The sequence below is a fragment of the Temnothorax longispinosus genome, unplaced genomic scaffold, assembly GCF_030848805.1.
Source record: "Temnothorax longispinosus isolate EJ_2023e unplaced genomic scaffold, Tlon_JGU_v1 HiC_scaffold_77, whole genome shotgun sequence".
NCBI classification, from domain to species: Eukaryota; Metazoa; Arthropoda; class Insecta; order Hymenoptera; family Formicidae; genus Temnothorax; species Temnothorax longispinosus.
The window spans coordinates 31,891-46,113 of record NW_027270637.1 but is presented as its reverse complement, the minus strand read 5'-3'; positions in this window follow the sequence as shown (position 1 = coordinate 46,113).

The window sequence follows — 14,223 nt, the reverse complement described above, 5'->3', positions numbered from 1 at the left end:
CATGAAAATATATCATAAAAATTCTTGCGATTTACACTAAAATAAAAATGCTTTTTAATAAAATGCCATCTGTAAACGATAAAATAGATTTGTAAAATACACCGAAAATTCCCCTTTTATATGAGTAATCTACATTTGTCGAAGTGAATGTTGCCTAATCAAGAACGAAAACAAGCCGTTTGACAGCTGCCGAATTGAAATAAGTATTTGCTTGCACATATTAAATCACGATAAAGTGGATATCTCTTCGGTGTATTTTAACACTATCACAATAATTTTAAATGTAAAAACACTGCACTAAAATGAAGAATAACGCTGTAAATCGCAAGGATAATTTTGCTTTGACGTGTCATTTTTCACGCCTTATAGTTCACAGTTTTGCCAAGTGTGACGCTGTCTGTGCAAAAACGCGGAGTTGGCTCGCGAGCCAGCAGGAGCTTTAACAATCTTTCTTGTAACGATTTACGAATGATCTCAAATCTATTTTTCACATCCTCGCTTTAGTGTCTGTGAAGTTGGCATATCATTTTCCAGCAAATCAAAAATAAAAGGGAGTTCTTGTCGCATCCAGTCGTGTTCTATAGTTCCTGCGATACTTTTTAGTAATAGTTCTGGTAATTTTACCCAAAAAAACAGTCAATCAAAAAAATGATCTGCTAACTTCCCGTAACAGATCATTTTCTAGCAGATCAAAAATAAAAGGGAGTTCTTCTCGCATACAGTCGAGTTCTATATATAGTTCCTGATACTTTTTAGTGATAGTTCTGGTAATTTTACCAAAAAAATCTATTGAAAAAATTATCAACTAGTTTTCCGTGGCATAGAGTGAGATGCCGTACAAAATCTCGGAGGTTTGGTTTATATAAAATATTTTTCAAACAGTTCTGAGCATATTGAAGCAGTTTTTGAAGCGTTCCCGGCACTAGCAACATTGTATGATTTTTAAATAAATTTATATTGCCTGAGCGCCGCGTGTACTTATTGTTGGAGAGAATTAAGAGTGATATGCTGTAGAAAATCTCGGAATTCTGGTTTATGTAAAATATTTCTTGAATAGTTCTCAGCATATTGAAATTGATCTACTAGTTCTCTGCAGTAAACGTTTATTACTGATGCGATTGTGATATGCTGATGCGTCGGCGTGAGTTCTCTTTTCGAGCCCTATGTCATAGTTTTAGTGCTCCTGTAAGTATTTCAGAAGAGTAAAGCTTCTAGTAATTTTCAAAAAAATTGTTATTTTTATTAACACTTTACTCATATAATCGTGATATGCTAATACATTACTGTAAGTACAAAACTCTTTTTGAATTGTAAATTGTAGAATGTATTCTCATTATAAAAAATTAACTTATTGAGTGGCATCATGTTAAAAAAAAATCCTTAAAAATTGTAAATTCCGGAAAAAAAACAAAACATAACATTCATTTTTCAATGTTTTTTGCTCAAAATGCATAGTTCTCTTAAGGTTCGAGTAATGTTATTTTAATTTTTTAAAAAATAGTTTAGCGTTACTTTGACTCCTTGTGATAACTGAGGGTTAAATCAAACAAGTATTACAATAAAAAAAAAAATTCTGATTTAAGAGATGGCAAGTAAATTTTCGAGCGTTTTAAAATATTGTATTAATGTTCTTCAGCTTGAGAAAATAAATCGAAGTGATGTATTATTAATTAAAAGAAAGTAGTACGCGGCGCTCGAGCGATATAAATTTATTAAAAATACATACAACATTGCTAGTGCCGGGAACTCTTTAGAAAATGCATAAATGTGTTTCGAACTATTCAAAAAATATTTTAGATAAACCGGAACTCCGAGATTCCACACAGCATATCACTCTATTCTTTCTAAGTATGCAGTGTTCGGACGGTATTAATTTATTTGAAAATCATACAACATTGCTAGTGTCTGGAACTTTATAGAAAATGCTTCAGTATTCTCAGAACTATTCGAAAAATATTTTACATAAAATCTATAGGAGTATTAAGTATTTTGTTTTATACAACTTTTGAATAACATTCGATAATCAATTTGTAATACAACTAATTGTAAGAATATAATTCCTCGTGTAAAAAGTAAAAAATGTAAAGCATAAAAGGTTGACTTTCGAGAAAATTTACTTTAAAGATTTAAAATCCACAGCATCTCTGTGTTTTGAGTTATTTTAAATTATTTTATTTATCTATTTTACGTGCGGGCCATTCCGCGTGAACCGGATCAGTCACCTCTCAGAAATGAATAAAATTTTGCATATCGGTAGTTTCTGACGAGATAAAATATGGTGTCAAATATATTTTTTGTACTTGCAAATTTTTTCGATTTATGAATAATAGAAAATTTACTGACTTTTTAATTAATAATTGCATAACTTTTTTCCTTTAAGTGCAATACAAAATTTTTAAATAAAAGTTGTCACAAAAAAACTATATTTTATGATAAAATTATTTACAACATAAAAAAAAATTATTTCGTACTATTTATTAAACAAATTATTTTTCAATAATTTTTTTAACTGTCAGGGAGACAATCAAAAAAAAAAAAATTTTGTTAGAAACTTTTCAACTTCCAATATACCACAAAAAATTTTCGTTGATGTGTTTTGTTTTGTTATCGAGAAAATAATTGTTTAATTTGTGCATACGCGTGAAGATTCAGTACTCGGTGCGGCAGCCACGTCTGTACGGTGACCGCTCTCGCGCTCGCGCTGGCCGCGCGGCGCGCTAGGCGAACTTAATATCCGAGTTAATTTTCTCAAAAACGAAATACAATGATGATTTGCGACCACGGTTTGCTGGACTTTTCTCGTTTGCTTCACTCAGACTGAAGTGGATTGAAGATACGGCGAATTTGACCGGGACGCAAATCGCGAACGATTTTAAACGGGCGGCTCCAAGTAATTAATTAAGAGGACAAACCTTCTTAGGACGAGTGTCCCGAGCGGTCTGGTCACGTGGAATTTCTTCCTCGTTCCGCCGGCTTGGTTGTGCACCATCTATCTGCACGCGTGCGTATCTTTTTGTTAATAACAACTTTCTCATACAAATCAATTCATTTTTTCTACTTTTTTTCCTTCTTTCTCTCTCTCTCTCTTTCCCCCTCTCCCCCTCCCTCTCTTTTTTTCTATCTCCTCCCTCTTTGTCTGATTCTTTGTTCCTCATAAGTTTGAATCTTCAATATTTCTAAAATAGTTGTTGTGCACATAGAATAGCGGTTATCAAACTTGCTTTCGTTTTGTTTCGATTATATTCCTGCAAAATGGGTTTTGTACTCGAAATTTGTAACCCAATTATGGCTACTAAGCTGCAAAGGATTGCAGCACCGTTTTTTGGTATTTTGCAGGAATTTAATCGAAACAAAACGAAAGGAAGTTTGATAACCGCTATTCTATGTGCACAACTATTTTAGAAATATTGAAGATTCAAACTTATGAGGAACAAAGAATCAAACAAAGAGGGTGGAGATAGAAAAAAGAGAGAGGAGAAGAGAGAGAGAGAGAGAGAGAGAGAAGGAAAGAAGTAGAAAAAATGAAAATTTGTATGTACAAGAGAAACTTGTTATTCACAAAAAGGTACACATGCGTGCAGATAAATGGTGCACAACCAAGCCGGCGGAACAAGGAAGAAATTTCACGTGACCAGACCGCTCGGGACACTCGCCCTAAGAAGGTGTTCCTCTTAATTAATTACTTAGCCCGTTTAAAATTGTTCGCGATTCGCGTCCCGGTCAAATTCGCCGTATCTTCAATCCACTTCAGTCTGAGTGAAGCAAACGAGAAAAGTCCAGCAAACCGTGGTCGCGAATCATCATCGTATTTCGTTTTTGAGAAAATTAACTTATTGTTAGATATTAAGTTCGCCTAGCGCGCCGTGCGGCCAGTGAGCGAGAGCGCGGTCACCGTACAGACGTGGCTGCCGCACCGAGTACCGAATCTTCACGCGTACATACACAAATTAAACAATTATTTTCTCGATAACGAAACAAAACACATCAACGAAAATTTTTTGTGGTATAGTGGAAGTTTGAAAGTTTCTAACAAAATTTTTTTTTTATTTTTCGATCGTCTCCCTGACAGTTAAAAAAATTATTGAAAAATAATTTGTTTAATAAATAGTACGAAATAATTTTTTTTTATGTTGTAAATAATTTTATCATAAAATATAGTTTTTTTGTGACAACTTTTTTTTTTTAAATTTTTGTATCGCACTTAAAGGAAAAAAGTTATGCAATTATTAATTAAAAAGTCAGTAAATTTTCCATTATTAATAAATCGAAAAAATTTGCAATTAAAAAAAATATATTCGACACCATATTTTATCTCGTCAGAAAGTACCGATATGCAAAATTTGATTCATTTCTAAGAGGTGACTGATCCGGTTCACGCGGAACGGCCCGTGCGCAATAATAACTTATTTGGTTTATTAAACGTATAAAATAATTAATTATGAAAAATAAAATATTTGGGTAGAAGAGAAAGAAGTAGGATACTTACCTAGGATAGAGACCGGGATGACCGATCATGACGTAGCGATTAATCGTAACCGCAAGAACGCTGAAGAGGCTGACTGCAACGAGGCCGTACCTCAAGAGCGGAAACAGCCGACATAGAAGTGGTCCGTACAGCCACGACCTGTGCCAGAATGTTGAAATCGCGAGTGATAGATTGAAACAGCAGAACATCAAGTTTGATATCGAGAGATTCATGATAAAGACCGCGGTGGCATTCTTTAGCTGTGGCAAAATTAATTACAAAGAATTATAGAAAAATGATATCAAAACAATATTAAAAAAATTGATGTTAAAAATAAAATTACAAAATTATTTTACGGAACTCCTATAGATTTCGTACGGCATCTCACTCTATACTACAAAAAACTAACAGATAATTTTTTTTAATGAACTTTTTTGGTAAAATTGCCAGAACTAGCGCTAAAAAGTATCAGAATTATAGAACTCGACTGCATGCGACAAGAACTCTTTTTTATTTCTGCTAGAAAATGATATACTAACTTTACCGACATCTCCAGACCCCAGTGTGTCATCTACGTATGCGATAAAAAAGTGTGTATAAACACAAAAATTTTAACAAAACTATTTTTAAACAAAAATACACAAAAATTTTTACTGTACATTTCTTTTGGATAATAAAGTCAACACACTGTTCAGATTTTGGTCTAAAGATCTAAGCACCAAGTGGTAAAGAGAGGGTAGCGGTAAAGAATCGGTGGGCGTGGAACGAAAATTGGGGGCTCCTTAGAAAACTCCAGGACGTTTTGCCCTGGCACTGCTAATCACAGGATGGAGGTATAGAAAAGAGTCTAAGAATTCGATAGTGGCAGCCAATCACAGCACAACGCGTTTTTGAGAATTTTCAACTTATTAGCTGAGTTATTTACTCAAGTCTTTTCTACATGCCCCGAGACCTATATAAGACGCCGCGTAGAGACGATTTTAACATTTCAACGAGTTCTTCGACTTTATCTAGAAGAAGAGACTTGTTCGATTCGCAGTACGAAGGTACGTACAAAGTGGAGCGTACAAAGGTACGTACAAAGTGGAGTGTTTGTCGGATCATACAATTCCGGGTGCGCGGACGTTCGTTGTTTGCACGAGGATCGCGAATAAAACAGAAGGGAATAGTATATTGTGCATCAAAAGAAGAAAGCTGCGTTTTTCTGAAAAAGCTTTCGACCCGTGGTGCACACGATATTTTTCACAATACCTTTACAAAAATATTCGACTTTTAAATACATGTATACAGCGAGGCGAAAGTGATCAATTTTCACACACGCCGGGCTTATTATACTTTCTGCCTTAGGGAGGAAAGTAAGCCCTGGCGTGAAATTCTAGGCATGGAAGTCGAACTTTCCATAAAAATGTTGTGAAAAATATCGTGCAAATATCGTTCGGCTCGGGCGGCAAACTTTACACTCGTCTGAAAAACGCTACTTTCTCCCCTTGGTGCACAATATACTATTCCCGGTATCGAGTTTGTTGGGACAAAATTGTTGCGTAGACAATTTAAACAACTACATTATAAACTATTAGCGTTATTATTGTTATTGGTTTGTGTGGTGAAGAGAAAGGGGGAAATGCTCCAATGCAACTTATACGAACGAAACCGGTGTAATATTTAATTACAGCACAACGAGAATTCCATTGAAAGGTTCTCGTTACGGTCAGCAAGATAGAAAATGGTGGTTCTAATTGTTATAATTTTTCAGCGTCATTTTCTATTCTACTGCGCCGGATTCGAGCCATATTAATAGTAATTAGTGTATTAATATTTAAACGTATAAATTTTTATATTTTTGAAGCAAACGTATATTTGGAAGATAGGTGTCATAGAATAGACGTGAATATCTTAATGATCATTACTGACAAGGGGAAGCCGCGTACTTGGGGCCACTGAATTTAAAGACGTTTTTACATAGTATAGTACTCTACTAGAAAAGTACTTGAACAAAGGTAAGGCGCAACGCTCAGCCATTTCCGAGAAAAAAATGTAAGTACACGATTACTACGTTGTCGACCCGAATTCACACACACAATTCGGTTTTAACATTTTTTTATTAAGCGGTATCCATAATTAATGTAGAGATTCTAAGCCGATTTTTAGTACTTTTTGAATTAAAAAAAACCTAAATTTGCGAAAGTTATAGCTTGCTAAAGTTTCTTTGATGACGGCAACTTCAAAGGGTATGACGTCATTTCTTATATAAGGTATGACGTCACAGCACATTTTCGTGTACTATATTTTCTTCAATTTTGAAGATATTGCAAAAATTCAAAAAGTTTACAAAGAAAGTATGCCATGATCTATCAGACCGCTTAACCCTTTTTAGTCACACTTCCCGAGTATCCTGTACCGGTCACACTGGGTGAAATACACCCCCAGCGTGTTTGCAAGTGTATAAAAAATTGTAGGTGCAGACCTTAAAAAAAAAATATCCTGTTGTAGTTTAAGTCTTCCTTAAAAAGACTGTATAGGTTTGATTTGCAAAAAATTAATTTAACATATGTAAAAAAATTGTTGAAGAAAAAGTCGGAAAAGTGACTTTTTCACAAAAACTAATGTAACTTTTTCAATTTTTAAGATATTTTAATTTTTCAAACGGTTTTTTCATCCTCAGATGATGCACTTTTCACTGATTATTACAGTTTATGCGGCCGTTCCAAAAAGTTTATTTATTTTGAGGTATGAAAGTGCGAAAAAAGATGCCGAGAGAGAACTAACGAGCCGAAAAATATACCACCGACGGGGATCGATACTTAAAGGTCCCAACTACCTGTAGATGGCGGCACAAGGTCCATTTTCATTGGTTTACTGGGTCGTTTTTGAAGTTAAAAAAACGCTGGGGTGTATTTTACCTAGTGTGACCAAAAAGGGTTAATAAAAAAAATTTATGTTAAAACCGAATTCCTGTTCCTCGCACTTCTTTTTAATTTTTTCATGCAATAACTGTTTATTCGTGTAAAATAAAGATAATGTAACCAACAATTTTGTTTTCTCTTTTAAATTCGCATTTTCAAAAGACAATTTTTTTTTAATTTTTAAAAAATTGCCTTTTAAAAATGCGAATTTAAAAGAGAAAACAAAATTGTTCCTTACATTAATTTTATTTTACACGAATAAACAGTTATTGCATGAAAAAAATTAAATAAAAATGCGAGGGACAGAAATTGAACTCGGGTCGACAACGTATATAGTAATCGTGCACTTATATTTTTTTCTCGGAAATGGCTGAGCGTTGGGCCCTATTCCTTTGATCAAGTACTCTTCTGGTAGAGTACTATACTAATAATTTTCAATTTGGTGACCCCAAGTACGCGGTTTCCCTTTGTGAGTCTATTTATAATTTTTGCGAAATATAAAATTGTTTTTATTCGGTTTTAATAAGAGGGATTATCGAATATTTTATGCGTTGCGTCTTTTCGAGAACGCGACGCTTTCGCTCTATAGTCTATGAGGTTCTCATAAAATCCTATATGAGACATACACATTATTCTGCGCGAATAACGTTCGGAACAATAAGCTCGAAATTGACGAGCATTTTTTAATGACATTCTCTGACGTTAATTCCAAGGATCCCAAGGAATATAATTAAAAAGGTTAAAGCTCTCGCATACGTTTTATGTTTTATGTTTATTTAATTATTATCAGTCTTCCAAAATAAGATTACATTAACGTTAACATCAAACCAAAAGTGTGCCACATTTTATTATAAAAGTGGACTTCACGATACAACTGATATAAGTTGTGCAGTTCCGTCATTTATACATCGTTCTTATACCATCGTTGGTTGTATTTTAAATAAGAGGAGCGCGAATCCTATCAAATACCATTTATCGGATGATCCGACATTTGCATAGTCATTTGCTAGGTGATGGTTCAGTACTGTCTAACAGAATATTGGGCGATGTGCGGGTGTCAACAATTGGCCAAGCGTAAGGCTTCGTCACAACGCCTGGCTATTCTATAGTTATAGGCAGTCAGTTATTTGCCACTATTGGTCGAGTACTGGCTGACAGAACTCTGGCCGACAGTTGAGTGCCCTACGTTAGCCAGGCGTCGGCCTTCGTTGTAACGCCTGACTATTCAACAAACCAGTTTGCCAATGATAGGCCAGTATTGGCTGATAGATTCTTGGCCAATAATTGAGCGCCATAGCTTCGGCCAAGCCTTGACTTCTGGTCACTACTGGCCATTCCTATATGGGGTGTTTCTGCAAATACTATTACGCGTATTTGAATTTGCTATATCGCTTACTAAAATGCACAATGGGAATTATACACTTTTTATAAGGGCGACAAAACTGCTTTTGGTAAAATATTTTATTGAAATACATTTTGTTGTGTGCTTACCGATATGCGAGGGAGGCATTTGAATGACGCTTAATCAGGATACTATCGTAACTATTGTCACTAAAACAATGACACTTTTTGGATTTTGCCCTTTGTTCTATTTATTTGATTGCGCTTAGCGGCTAATTTATGATTATACTCTAATCGATATATATTGTAATTGTATTACTAACGATTGATAGTTAAAAAAAACTGGATAGATTGCTTTTAATGAATACATTGATAACATTAGAGAATTTTTAGGAAATTTAAAGCCATAATATACCAAGAATCGTATAGGTTCCTTTATTAAGTGCTTCTTTCGCAATTTTGTCATAATTTATCATTAAAAAGTACTCCAACATTTGTTCAAATGTGCCACATTTATCCCCCACACAGTGGCAAAATTACTCTTACTTATCCCTATTATATTCAAACCAATCCGCTCGTTCGGGTTCGGTTAACAGGAATATCGCGTTAAATCCATGAGAGGTAGAAAATCGCCAGGAGAAGCGCTCTCTCGTAATTGCGCAAGGGAAAGGGGGGAGGGAGAATCAGAAGACGAACTGGAATTACATTAACCGCGACCGCATGGCCGGGAACCGTCGCGACCCGGACAGATCCGAGGGCCCATTGGAGTTAATTACTTTAAGACGTTGGGCGTAATTAACGAGCCGCCTTTATGAATACCTGAAACATCTTCTCGCTCCTCTCGCAAAACGTGGCGTTCCGGAATGATCGGTGTCACTTTTCGTGTAAACGCTCGTTAACGCGTTCTATACTGTATATAAGGGACGCTGATGATGGTTGCCGGTGTATTTCTCGCCACGCGTACCCTCCTTCCGTGTATGCGCGCAAGGCGATTCAAAGTTCTGGCTTATTGAGGCGTGTCATTTCTCGCGAAAAGAAAATCCACGAGTGAATTCAGTGAGAAGTCTCGTGTATCTTTGACAATACACATAAATTAATTTGCGGGCGAGATATTAATAAAATTGTTACTTTAAAAATAATAACTCTTTTACAAATATTGTACGATATATTTTTTTATACGACTCAGAAATTTGTAAAATTACGAAATACAATGCTGAACATTTCTGTTCTTAAATCTAATGTTAAATATCAATCTATTGTATGTATACATACATTCGCACTCTAAGTATCCATACTGCATCGTCCTTGCAAGCAGTTTTATTTTCCGTAGTAACAAAACGAAATTTCAATTGCGACGCTTAACGACGGGCGGATATTGTGCTCTTTTAAATTTTCTCCATGTTCGCACGAATGGTTTTGGTCGCGACCGTGATTTTCCACTCGTTGAAAATACCAGTAGAAGAGTGCGAAACGCAATTTTTATGGCAGACATTAAATGTTAAATGCATTGTTAAATCTTTATTATTCGCGTATACATGTCCGTTTTTTGTTTTGTTTATTACCAGTCGTTGAACCAGATATTTATTGCATACATTAACTAAAAGATATGTTTACCATGTTTACAGTACACATTTAAAAATGACTTCAAAACCCGAACCGAAGCCCTGGGTAGTTACCAAAGGTAAGTAACATTTTGCTTTATTTGCATCGATATTTTCCATTTGCTTGTTTGCATATAAACTTTTTCTTCTTCATATGGTAAACACATTCTTTGCCTACATTATAGGATGGATAAAATCTCATCACATTTTATAATTAAGTAGAAAAATCAAATTTTATGAAGATCGAGATTTGTTACAATTATCCCTAACTTTAGGGCCAGTTGTAACAAGACTCAGAGTTGATTGTAACAGGGTAAAATAAAATAGAAACAAACATAATCAATGTAGCAAAACGTTTCATTTCAGTCTTGATAATTGCTTCAAGACAAGGATACTTTTCTCTCAAATAATTATAATACGTCTAGGCATTTTTAATTATTTTAAACATAAAATTATACAAACATAAAATTAAAGAAAGTTTTTAACGTAACAAGGAATTTCTTCTTTATAACATAAACTATTTTTGAGTTAAGATTAGGTAATTACCTATACCCGTAAATAGTAAAAATTTGAAAGGTAACAAAATTCTAAGACCTTGAGATTGATATTAATATAGACTAAAAAAATTAGAAATTAATAAAAAAAAAGTATGGAATACTTTAGTATCTGCTACAAAATTAAGAAAGAAGTCACTATTCAGAGAGATAATTATGGCAAAATACATAATAAAATGTGTTATTAGTTCAAGCCTTATGGACTTTTTTTGTCGCAATTTATATATTTCGGGCGTTGCTAAACCTCTGTTCGTTTTCCTCTTTCGTATATTCGGCATTCTAAATGGAAGTCAATACCAATAACAATGATTACTTTCGTATCGGGATAAAAGTAACAGTCTGTTACTTTTATCCTGACTGCTAGAATTGGTCCAACATGATTTTTATTTAAAAAACTAACTTCCAAATATTGTTTTCATGTACCAAACTACTTAAAGGAATAGTTATTGATTTATAGACAATAAATAAGAGGGCAAATTAAATTTCTAATAAAATATTGAGAAATTGAAAAAAAAACACAAATTAACTTACTTTGGTCGTGTTTTTTTTTTTGCGTCGACGCAATAAACGCATAATCTTTCAACACTGAGTTTTGAACGCTACTGAGGCGAGAGAGGCATTCAAAGACGACAAATAGCAGCGGATAGATTTGTACAAAATAATAGGTTTTAAGTAATTGCGTTGTTACGTTCATTCCGTGTTACTTTTGACCCTGCCCCCTCTACTCTAGAATAAAAATAAATGCGTTTCTCTCTTTTTTCTTATGCAATTTTATATCATAAAAGCATTTAAATTATTACTTATAAATTTGTCGATTTTAGAGAAGCCAGAGCAATTTAAGCCTTATGTCCTTTTTCTTAAAGGCAACAATCCATTCACTTGGAAAGGCAAGGAAAAAAGAGGAAACAACGGAGGAAACAACGAAAGAAACAACGGCGGAAACAACGGAGGAAACAACAGAAGAAACAACGGACAAAACAACGGAGGAAACAACAGAGGAAACAACGGCGGAAACAACAGAGGAAACAACGAAGAAAACGGACGAAACAACGGAGGAAACAACGGAGGAAACAACGGAGGAAACAACAGAGGAAACAACGAAGGAAACGGAGAAAACAACAGAGGAAACAACGGAGGAAACAACGGAAGAAACAACGGAAGAAACAATGGAGGAAACAACGGACTCGCAGATAAAAATAATAACCACTATTAAAATACTATTAATAATATTTAAAATCACTATTAATACTACTTAAAAATACTATTAAAAAAGATAAGCTGTATATGCTTTCGTATAAAGTAAACAATTTTAAATTTAACACATTTTATACACGTCCCAATTTGTACATTCTAATTTTTATGTTAATTTAATAGAAGGCAAATAAATAACACAAGTAGGGGAAGGTGCTGTACCTCGGAATACTTTTAAGTTTATGATTTTTTTGAGCCACAGTTTTAATTTAAAAATTTTGAAAAAAATATATTATTAAAGTACATATGGGGGAGACCGGGGCGAAGTTGTCACTATTTCTTTGTTGCCGATTTTTAACAACGAAAATAATTTTAGTAAAATAAGGTATACCGTTGTAAAGAGTGAACCCTTGGTTACAAAATTTATAAGGACATTTTTGGTCTACGTCACTTTGTTCAACTGGTATAGAGTGAAAACGACAAAAGTGCAAAAATTGAAATGTCAAAATTACCGGGGCGGAGTCGTCACTCCATTCTCGGACTGAATTTTAAATGAAAATTCATCATTCCGATCATGAAAAATGATAGGATACATTTTATTAATTATTTTTTAATAGAAAAGTGGAAACGTTAATTAAAAACACGATGGCGGAAAATATTTACAAGAAAAGCGCATACACTTATGTGCCCTACGCTCGCACAAAATGCACTGTTTCTCGTCAGCTCTATTCTGTCATCTCTGAGCACACACAGCACATATTATCCAAGTCCTCGTCGGAATCCGACTACTGCTGCTCCTTTGACTTTGATTTTTGTTCGAAGCCTCCATGATATGGCTTGGTGACGACTTCGCCCCAGACATAGAATTTAAGTTTGATCGCTCATGAAATATTAGAAATCAACAAAAATAAAAAAATTTTACTAGATTCGTGTTCAGCATTACTCTTCAGAATCACTTATCTCGAGATTCGGAGAGATAAAATAACGTTTAAAATATTTAAAATTTTCGACGCGCAAAAAATTTTACTTTTGACCTCTGAAAACACGTTCGCCTTAACGAAAATCACAACATGGCATATAATCTCACTAAACTCCGTTGGTCACATGGGCACCATAATTTACAATATTAATGGCGAGTTCACACAACATACAGATTTTGAGATAATTGTAATGACGACTCCGCCTCGATGACGACTCCGCCCCGGTCTTCCCTACATATTTTAGTATAAAAAACCTAAATTTTTATTACTATCTGGTAAGAGGATATAGCAATTTTTTATAATTAGAAATTTTGTTTTAAGGTACAGCAGCTTGATGTACCTTGGAACACTCTCTTTTGTACCTTGGAACACCTATAAAAAATTTTAATTAAAAAAAGTAAATTTTTTCAAAGAAATATAATATTTTATTAAATTTAGTTACATCTTGGTCAATTATTAAACTGAAAATGACAATCAAAACTAACGAGATAAATCATTATCGTCATAAATAAAAACAACCGTTCATAAATTTTATGAGTAATCTTGCGTGTTTTTCTTAATTACTTTTATTTTTTTCTCTAATAAAATATTCTTATTAATAAAATATTTATTAATAAAATAAAACAAAAAAACAAAAGTAAAAATAAAATAAAATAAAATAATAAAATTATATCAACGCTTAATTCTAATAAATTATTTAAGCATCTTTTAACGGGTGTCACGACTAAATATCCCGGACATAATATCCCACGACAAAATATCCCGGTCTTATTATCCCTGCGACAAAACATCTCGCGACAATATATCCCATGACAAAATATCCCCTGGCAAAATATCCCATGACAAAATATCCCCTGGCAAAATATCTCCTGACAAAATATCTCAAGGATGCAGAAATAACGGTTACATACATAGATACACATTAATCATTGAAGTACAAATATAAATACACAAATAACGCGACAAAGTAACACATGATTTGTTCTCATGAACTGTGCGTGGATGAACCTATTCCTGATGTGACTAAAGCGTTCGAAGTACTTAAAAATTCTGAATATTTTACTGACAATCGGGATGACCTGCGCGAAGTTGTTGACTATTATGAACATACCTGGATTGGTCTACCTCGTCATAATAAACGCTGGAGGGCTCTGTTTGATATTGAAATGTGGAATAGCTACGATGCAG